The sequence below is a fragment of the Gavia stellata genome, chromosome 17 (genome assembly GCF_030936135.1).
Source record: "Gavia stellata isolate bGavSte3 chromosome 17, bGavSte3.hap2, whole genome shotgun sequence".
Classification (NCBI taxonomy): Eukaryota; Metazoa; Chordata; class Aves; order Gaviiformes; family Gaviidae; genus Gavia; species Gavia stellata.
The window spans coordinates 15021060-15031602 of NC_082610.1; positions in this window are offsets into that span (position 1 = coordinate 15021060).

The window sequence follows — 10543 nt, forward strand, 5'->3', positions numbered from 1 at the left end:
GTGAGTATATATTAAGTTTCTACATGTAGCCCCTCAGTTACTGGTCTCCTTGCAGTTCAGCTTTGGAGAGTAATGAAATCAAGGGCTGACTATACACTCCAAACACGACCAATGATGGAAAGCCATGTTGTATATTTAACTATTTACAGCACTTTAAAACACCTGTTGCCAGATGTAAAAAGATGCTTTATTTTTTGGGATGGTCAAATAATCATATTGTAAAATATATCCTCATATAATCATGTTTAATATACCTATTAGAAATGGATAGGCCTCAACTGAATCTCACGCACTATCCAAAGTACCCATTTGCAAATAATAAAGGAAAATTTGCCAATAATCTGTGGTAAAATATGAACAGTTCTGCTAATTCAAGTAGCACAGATGCAGCATGTGCCAATTTAGAAACTACACGAAGCCAAAAGGCTTCTAGAATCAATCCAATTTGTTCTGAAGTCACGGAAATGTTGGCTTTAGATGTAGCCTAGCAATGCACAGTTTACAAAAGAAAATAAGGGCTAACCAATGTATCAGGAGCAGACTTGCAAAATGCTCCTTAATGCTCCTCATGCAATCCAGATTTAGAAGAGCTAAGAGAAAAAAAATTAAAGAGAAAGGATGTAATAATAGACAATACATACAGTAAACCAAATAAAGTAATCTAAAAATTACTAAAGAGCAACAGTAAACGAAAAATGCCTTTGGGTACACCATCTGTTTATCCATTCCATATTATACCTTTTCATCACAATTACCTGAAGTGGTATATTTGTGTTTCTGTAATGTATGGAATTCATTACATAGTTTTGCAATGAAATTATCACACTGTGGCTGGGACATCTGCACCCTGTCATATATCATTCTATTCATTTCTAGTTAATTTAATCCTAATATCTGCCTACATGACAAGACAGATGTTCAGCTATACTGTATCTTCCATAGTTTTCTGCCTTGAAGAAACTTTAAGTCACTGAAAGAACTGACATCTTTCAGACATCTTAGAAGTTTGGGAAGTATGCGTGTGCAGATGTGTGTATATGTATGTTTGTGTTTATATGCCATATTCCTTTTTTAAGCAATGTGTTTTACAAAACAAAAATCTTTTACAGCAGCTTTTAAATACACACATTTTTCGTGGCATACACATAGATTCCTTTTCAAAATGTGCTTTACTAATATTTTGGTATATCTATTTAATAATATTCATAAATAGAGGGCATTTCTGTTGAATTACCTTTTAACTCTTGCCTTTCCATCACTGCTAATTAGAAGTTGTGGGCCAGTCTTCCTTTTTGCCTTTTGAGCCTTGGCCCTTAAAACATCAAATGGTAATCGGGCTTTATGGCCAATAGTGCTGCACTTCATGTCTGACACAAATGTGCCAGCTCAAAGCACATTACATTCTATGTATGTGCATTAAAAAGTTGTCTGTTAACAGCATCACTTGTATGAATCTATGCCATTGGTCACTTATAGGATGTACAGAAACTTGTAGCACATCCACATGGGATAAGGTGTATTGACCACAAATGTAAAACACTTGCTTTTCATCACTCTTGTCACAGTCCTCTTCAAGTAGTGCTTTCAAGGATGTCAAAGAGCTTTGTTGTGCTTCCCACTTATAGCACAGAATCTTTAGACCAGATTTACAGAAGGACTTAGGCAGACTTTGACACCTATTCACCAGTCAGCTCCCCATTTACCACTCCTGATCCCAATCTTAACATGGACACAGTAAATGCCTTTAAGCAGCACAGCACCTAACAGCATTTCCTCATTTTGACCTAACTGAAGTCATGCTTGTGACTTTGTTGTTTAAGGGTCTACTACCATGTCAGCCAAATCCCTTTTTTGAGCACACCCATGCAATGCCACATAACCAATAGCAGTACCAGACTGCTTCATTTTTCAACCAGCCATTGCTTGGGGTAAACAAAACTTATTGTACTTGTCCGTCCTGCAAAACACATACAAATCTTTTAAAATTAAGCAGCTGTCACAGTAAAATAGTGCTGTGTTTGTGTAAGCACACAAGTGACATTTTTAGCATTTAGTAAAAGACTGCACAACTCAAAGCAATTACGCTACTCAGTGTAGTTCAACACAGTTGGGCACTATCAGCCCCCATGAAAGAGCAGGGCTGGCACACTATGTGTTTGTCTGGTCGGTATTACATGCTGCCTGCTTAGAGTGTTCCCAAAATCTCCACACTGTCCTGTTAAGCTGTTTGCTGGGTAAATACCGTGAATACCATCTGATGGAATTTTGCTATCCTATGAACGATACAGGTTAGTAGCAGTGGTTAGAGGCTCACAGACTGGGTAAAAAAGGTGCAAAATGTACAGCACAACTCAGACAAAACAGCAAACACTCTCTACTTAAGGGGTTACTTTTATGTTAACTCTTTTCCAACACCTTTGAAGAAGAATATGTAAGTTTAAATTCTATGCCTGTAAGCTGCCAGATAAGCCACACGCAAATTATACCCAGCTGTTGTGTTGGATAACAGCAACAGATTGCGTAATGGACACCCAGATAAAAACAAACATGAATTGACTTAGAGTATTAATTGTCTAAAAATGGCAACTGCTTTTTCAAGTTGTTTGACTGATGATGTACAGGGTGAAATGTTTCAGTTTGCTTACGTGTACCTCTGGCATTAAGGGATTTTAGGGAAAAACAGCTCTGAAATTGCTTCTAAGCCTTTAAATGGCTTTCTTTAGCGTTTTCACACTTTAGAACCATGATATTCCTGTTTAAATAAAATTGTTTTTTGTATTGTAGCCAATTTAAAGCAGGAATAGGGGATATTAGGGATAAACAGGGATATCAGACCAGGGACTGGCTAACATTTGTTAGCATCCGTTTGTATTTTCAAATTGAATGTTTACTTCTTCTATATAAATCAGTAGGCCCTACTTTTCCTCTTGAGTCTACAAGCTTGAAAAAACAAAAGTCATTGCTTACTATGTAGGTTGTTGGTGGTGTAACATCATTTTCAAAGCTTCATAAAGACAGATTTAAAAAAAATAAAAACAGCTGATGATGAGGTGTTTCAAGCTAACAACAATGCAAAGAACACCAGTACCTCTGTACTGCTCATTAATTATCATGAGTCTCTTTCTCTGAAAATAATACAGCACATGACATTTGCTAACAGTTGTCAGTTGTGTCTGTCTATTTCCACACACTTAGAAAAGGAAGTAACTGTGGTGTATACTGGCAAATATATGATGTTCTGACTCTATGGCATAAGGCCTTCAGTTTTTCAGTAGTGACCACTACAGGCGAGGTGGCAACAATACAGCTTCAGCAACTACTTTAGTGAAACTTCCCTGTCACCAAAAATCTCAGCAGTCGCCAATGACAAGTTCTTTAAAAACCCAGCCTTTTCCCCCACTGAAGAAGTGCAAGGGGATGACTATCAGGAATTAAGCCAAATTCCAGCACAGAACGGCTGAGTGTTGGTAGGCTGCCTAATACATCTGAGAGGTTTTAGATTTCTAATATGGAATGGATTAACATTGGCGGAGGGCCTAACACCCTTGTGAGATATGAAACAGTAGCATAAACCCTGGGACCTTTTTAGGATTGTGAGATTATATGTTTACTTAAATACATTTACATAGGGTGTTCCCTAAAAAAAAAAAGGAGGAAAAAAGTAAAAAAAGAACCCTTAAAGAAATGAGAATTCCTGTCTAAGGCTGCTGCTTAGGATGCCCAGAATGGAGACAGCTGTCCCCCTTTGGGACAGTTTGGTCTGTTTCATGACAACATGTAACAAGGTTGCTCAGCCAAAAACACGTGTACTTGAATGAAAAGTGAAATACAACTGGAGTGAACAAAGAGTTTATCAAATCAAAATATTGAGTAGGAGATTAAATTATTAGGAAAGTGAATTTACAAAAAGATTATACAAAAATAGGTAGCACTGAAGATCATGCAGGGAGGCTTCAGAAAAATAAGCATTTGAGTTTGTTAGATTGGATGGCTTAACTTACAAATATGATCGTAAATACTGAATAGCACTAATGTTTTTTTCTTCCACTACCTCAAGAACTTTTAAGCGTTATATTAGATGTGGGTGTTTTGCCAAGAATGGTTTATTTATCTTGCCGCACTGTTTGTGTGGGTGATGGTTGTACTTGCCTGCTAAAATAAGACAAGGCATGATTGTTACTGTGGTCCAGCTGATTTGGGGTCTGGCTGTTGAGCAGCTGCTCTTTAATCAGAACCCAGCAGCCTTTTTATAAATACGCTATAGCAGTATGCACTCAGTAATACATGTCAATTGTCTTTATTCATATTACTCTGGTGACAGTGCAGGTTTTTGGTATCAGTGATGTCTGTAATAACAATATTTTGAGAAAGTTTTAAAAGTTGGTACAATCTTCTGAGTAAGATTTGTAAGTAATCTTTTTGTAAGGCACAAAAATCTTTTATGCTTCAATAGAAACAACTTGAACTTAGACAACCACCTCTCCTCCTCTACTTTTTTCTTTGTTCTTGTTTTAGAAAGGGTTTGACTGACTTACATTTGCAGTTGCAAGTTGTTGCTTCTTTAATGAAGAGAAAAAGAAAGGAATGAAAGATCATGTTTTCCAGAGTTGACAAGGGTCTTTTCTTTTTTTGTAAAGAAAGAACTTTTTAAAATATTATTGTGGGTTGCCTTTAGTATGTATTATTCTTTCATACATACGTTAAACAGTACATACATTGCTTGAATAAGAAAGCTAGAAGTCAAACTTCCAAAATTCAACCCCTACACCCGAAATCAACCTATTGTGCAACCTGAGCAGAACTTTACTGTCACGTCTGCATCATCTAACGGTGATGCTCGTATATTCTTCAAGATCCACAGAAGCAAGGTATCAAAGCACAGGTTCGCAAAGCTAGTCAGAAGCCTACCACATCAGACAAATGCCCAAAATCACAAGGGCACCTTCCTCCCATGTGCAAGTTAGTGTGTTTACGGAGACCAAGTTAGGTATCAATAAAAAAAGACTGTCAGTGCTGAGTATTGTAATACCTAGCTCTTTCTTACCTTCTTAAAGAAAGAAACAGGGACCTGAGGGAGGTTTCTTAGGGCTTAGTCCTGTCAGGCCTTGCTTAAATACTTTTTAACAGCACATGTTTAGGAACTTTATTGGACAACAGTCTGGTAGCTCTGAACCTTAATTTGCTCTAGGGTGAGCAGACAACAGGGATTTAGAAGAGTTTTTAAGATGAAACAGTAAATTAGATGATACACTTTTTTTGTGTGTGTGTGTGGAGCTAGCCCTAAATGTCTTTAAAATCCATTCCAAAGAACATTAAAATATACCTGACAAAACCCCCAGTATTTAGAGAATTCCAAAAGGCTGGTAAGTCAAAATGAGAAGGGTCAAATTCATACAGACGAAGTTTTATGGTGTCTCAGTCTGTGCTTATATCAGTATAACAGACAAATTTGACCTGCACAAGTTGGAGATTACAGCAGGACAAGGCTATTGTTCAGCCTCCTTAATCTCTTTACTGAAGCACTGGATAATTAAAATTAAAAAATACATTCTTTAAAGCAAATCACTAGATTACATAATCTTGGATGACTAGAATTGCACTGATTATAATTTTTGTACATATGTCTCTGTATAGGTAGATACATAAAAGACAAAAAATTTTTATTACTTTAAATTTTTATCGTGTTCACGAGACAATAATCACAGAAGTAAAATCCTACTAGTATGTGCAACTGTGAAGGCTTGTGTGTAATTTCACGGTGATTTTAAGTATGTCCCTCTGTACTAAAACCCTATATGCAAGGGTCATTGGACCCTAGTCAGATGCAAGACTCACTCATAACTTTAAATAAAGTCAGTTGGAAATGAGTGCCCAATCCTGTAAGAATCTAAACAGTCTTCAGAGTAAAATAATAAATAAACCCACGAGGGTTACATCTAACATACATTGGGAAAAACATTTGTTATAAAACTCATCTGGTTTCAAGCCCTTTTCTGCAAAACGCAAGACTTGAATCTGAGACAAGGTTTAAGTGAGCTGGTGTTGATGGATGGCTTTGATACATAATATGTGAAGCACATGGTTATAGTTCTTCCCTCCCATAGCCAACTACAGTTTTAACAGCAAGGGACTACCTGGAGTGGCTTTGTCTTTTTAAAAATTTATAAAGCAAATATAGCACAATGTAATCTCAGTGCCCACTGGGACTCCACAAAGCTTCATAATATAAATGAATAAAAATGTAGAGTCATGCTAGAAAACTTTGTTTGAGTATTGAATTCATTCAAACCTGAAAAACTCAACACAAATCAATGGATGAGGATAAACAGTAGAAAAATACTCATATAGACCAAAATTGCATGTTATACTTGATTTAGCATAGGTTGGCTGTTCAAGGGAGTTGTATTCTAAGTTGAAGATGATATATAGCACCCTGAATGGATGCTCTCTAGTAATTCTTTATGGGAATCCTTAGGTTTTATTTATTTTTAATAGTCCTGCCCAAAACAGTAAGATCACTCATGTTTTTAAAATCTCTTCTAGGTATTTAATATGTGCAGGACTGGACCTCATCCTGATTCCCTGAAGGCTTCATTTACTACACCTCCAATTCACTTCAGCTACGTCCACAATACAAATGATTCTGCTGACTGAATAGACAATCTTTGGTCGCACATGACTTGCAGGTTTCCGAGCCAGTGTGTAGCTCTAAAAAGTGCCCTAAAAGAAGTTGAGGTTTCATCCTGGCAACATGCAGTACTTTTTTCCCCTCTTAGTTTTTATACATTTAAGTCATTAGGGAGCTCTGAATGCATCAATTTGTTGCCTCAATAGCATGAGGTAGTTGCTAAATTTATTTGGTTTATACTTGGTGATTAAGGGAGACTGATTCTCTTTTCCTGCCCTTTGAGGGAGCTCATGGTGTTATGGGGGGCATGTCAGCAATAATTAAGAAATATCCTGGTACAAATCCCAAAAGATCCATATTTTTATAAATAATTCCCCATGGAAAAACTTTAAAAATGATGCACTTGTTCTGAAAATGCTTCAGGCCTTCTCTAAATAGATTATATTGCTGGTTTTTTTAAGAGTGCGTGACTTGCGGTGCACATTTTGTTTGTAACTCATAAAATCACAGTGTGTTACGTGAGGGGAAACACAGAATAATGTGCAGTGAGATTCAATGCCTCACAAAGGATTTATCATTCAGACAATAATGCAGCTTCTTGTTTTATTCAACTGTAATACAATAAGCATAACAGTTTCTTAGGCCACAACCAGAAATGTATTATGTTGTCTTCACGCTTAGTACTTTTTTATGATTTTCTTGTGTAGGCTTTCCCCCCATTTGGACTCCATGGATCGAATTTCTTTTTCTCTTTAGAGGTTAGTCTTTTAGTGTATAACATATTTCAAAATGGTTTCATACTGCACAATGCCTTAAGCCTTTTGGTGGGAGTGGGTGTGCTTTACACTTCAATTTTCCTAGCAACTGCCTGGAATAATATCACTTAGCAAGGTATCAACTACAGATGCAGTCCTTATAACAATAACCTGTGCATCTGCTGATTTAAAGATGTTTCCACTTTTTGGTTGTAACAAGTTTTGCCTGATTTCAAGAAACTGAACATCAGATACTGAAAACCTTGATTCAAACCGAAACAACCTACCCTGTTCCATCTTCTACTTAGAAGCCAGTGAAAGGAAAATGAGAAAGGGAAGGCAAATAGAGCACATATAAATTAAGGTGAAAACAGAACAAAAAAAATGAGAAGAGGGTAAAGGTTAGAAGAGAAAACTTTGAATAAAGAAAGTAATTCAGTAAACCTGTAAGTATGAATTGACACTTCCTTTTTGCCTGCCAGTCTTTGCTTCTGCCCGGTGATAACAACTCTAGTGTATATATGGACTTTCTTTAGATACAAAGTGGTTTAAAACCCTCAAGACTTTAGGCACCACGTTTAGAAACTCAGACTCTAGGAAGTATCCCTATTATCCAGCACAGTAGATGTGACCTACTTTTCCTATGGTCCACTGCCTTGTTGAACAAATTCTACATGTTCCTGAAAGTAAGCTCCCGCACAGAAAAGCTCACAGTACTGCCACTATGGCATTACAGTCCAGTACTGCAGAGTAAGCAATGTGCCTCTGTAGATGTTCAGGTGAAGATTTTTCAGTTAAGACTACTTTAAATACTGGCAACATGCTCTGTGGATTCCAAAGCAGTTTAGAAGCATCAGTTTAACTCATACCACCATTTTACCAGGTAATAACTGTTAAGTAAGTGATTCATCCCATTATTATACAAGAAATCTATGACTAAGTTGCAATCAGATTTTATATTTTCTAAATATAAAGATATCATTCATCAAACCATATTTCTTACCTTGAAGGGCTATAAGTCAGTTAATGTATTTCTAGTCATATATTAAAGCTCTATATTCTCTCTGCACATCACAGCAAGTACAATAAAATAATCCACACTAATTATTTAAACAGCTGTTTATGGCACTTATATTTATAATGCATATCAAAGCAAAATGGGCAAGGCAGAGGTCGAAAGAAACAGATTCAAGAACAAAACTTGTTGTCCTTCAGGCAGTGAAGGTCAGGGCACATACATAATGGAGTAGTCACACCAAACCTCCTAAGGGAGATGCATTTGACACACCACATTTTGGTGCTATTTTCTGGTCCGTCATGGAGTTGTACAAAGCACTGAGCATAGTTAAGAGGCTGCCTTTTGCCTAGCTTTCAAAGGGAGATAAAAGATGTAATCACAAAGCTGATTATATTTTACATGCAGTGTCCTTCTGATTAATATTGGACTATCCACAAACAGCAAGAGCTCAAACAGCTGAGCAAGTCCAGGATCCAGGAGTCCCCTTTGCCCTCACCCCATGAAAACTAATTATATTTAAAAATAATCTTCTACCCTCGTGAGATATCGTGTGCTATTGGAAGATAACTAAATATGAAATCTGGAACAGTGCTATCACAGGGAAGTGACTGTGAAATTTCAGCGATCAGCACATACCAATAGCATCACATAGACGCACTAACAAGTGAGTAGCATTCCACTCCTCTTGTTCTATTTCTTCCATGTGGATAAAGCAAGAAGGATTACGCTTAAGAGAAATTGCTCTTTAGAAAGCAGCTGATGTTTTGTTTATTTAGAGGCATGGAGTTCTATAGGACAGAAGTCCTTATAAGTCGCTTGAGCATGATTTTGCTGCACAAGTTTAGGAGAAAGGAACGTTCTCCTCCCAAAGGCACAGCAGTAGCATAGAGCCTTGTAGATGCAGCAGCATCCCTGACCACTACATCCTTTCTTCTACCAACATCCATGTCTGTCATCCACACAGTCGTTGACTGCTTTGATCCATCTTCTCTGTGATCACAAATATTTTCTTAAATGTTCAACAGAGGGTAAACTACACCAGGCAGCACACTGATGTCCAGGAGGAGGAAATCGCATCTCAGATTTCCAACACGTTGCCTGTACATCCCCTACCTTCCTCACAATGATATTTTTTTTTTTCCTTTTTTGGGGCCTTCCTTTAGTTTGAACACATATCTCTGAAGTTATGTCCATCCTGTCTTCCTTTCATCTGTACTTTCTTGCACAGGTATAGATTCTTTTATTCTGCAAAACTCTTTAGAAAGTCAAAGCAAAGCAGCTTTAGCACTCTTCATAAGAGCAGGGATTCAAGAATCTGGCTCAAGTTTTCTTTCCCTTTGATCTTCCCACAATCTTCCATTCTCACTTCCAAGCATTATTACAGTTATGATCCAGTAAAACTCAAATTAAGCTGATGTTGTAGAAAGCTGGACTGGAATGTTAGCATGAGCTTAAAGTTGAGCGTAGGTATGAGTGTCTGACTGAATAGTCATGAGTTACGATCAATGCTCAGAAATTGATAGTAATCAGAAATGGATGCCAAGCCACCAGGGGCTTACGTAGCCTGCTGAGATGGGGCTCGTATTACATGTCAGCAGTTGCCTTCTGTAGCTTAGGTCAAAAGTAGCCCCTTTCCTAGATTAGCTAACAAAGCCAGTGCACAGAATATGATGATAGAAATCCTTTGGTCACAGTAATTATTGTAATTCTTTTTAAAAATTACCAAAAGTATCTTATATTTACATTAAAAAAAATACTGTAATGATAAATCTCTTACAAAGAAAGAAGCACATTTTAAAATTAAAAAAGCAACATTGATTCAAAGAAAGATTATTATAAAATTAGAACTGTGCTCTAAACCTTAACCTGGAGTCTTAGATCTTATTTTTTAATACACTCAAGTCTAGGCTGGTTTTTTCACTTCATGAAGAAACTGAGACATGAAAATGGCATTTTTAGCCACTAACTCATACATTTAGATTTCTGGGTTTAGGTTTTGGAAAAAATGCACCTAGTTGTTTTCTTATTACAATACTGCTGGTTTTGTTCACCGGTCCATGTTTTTCTTGGAATGTGGTAATGTGGAATGTTTTAAATTAGGGGTTTTACTTTTTACTATCCAATGTCTACTAAATAAGTCCA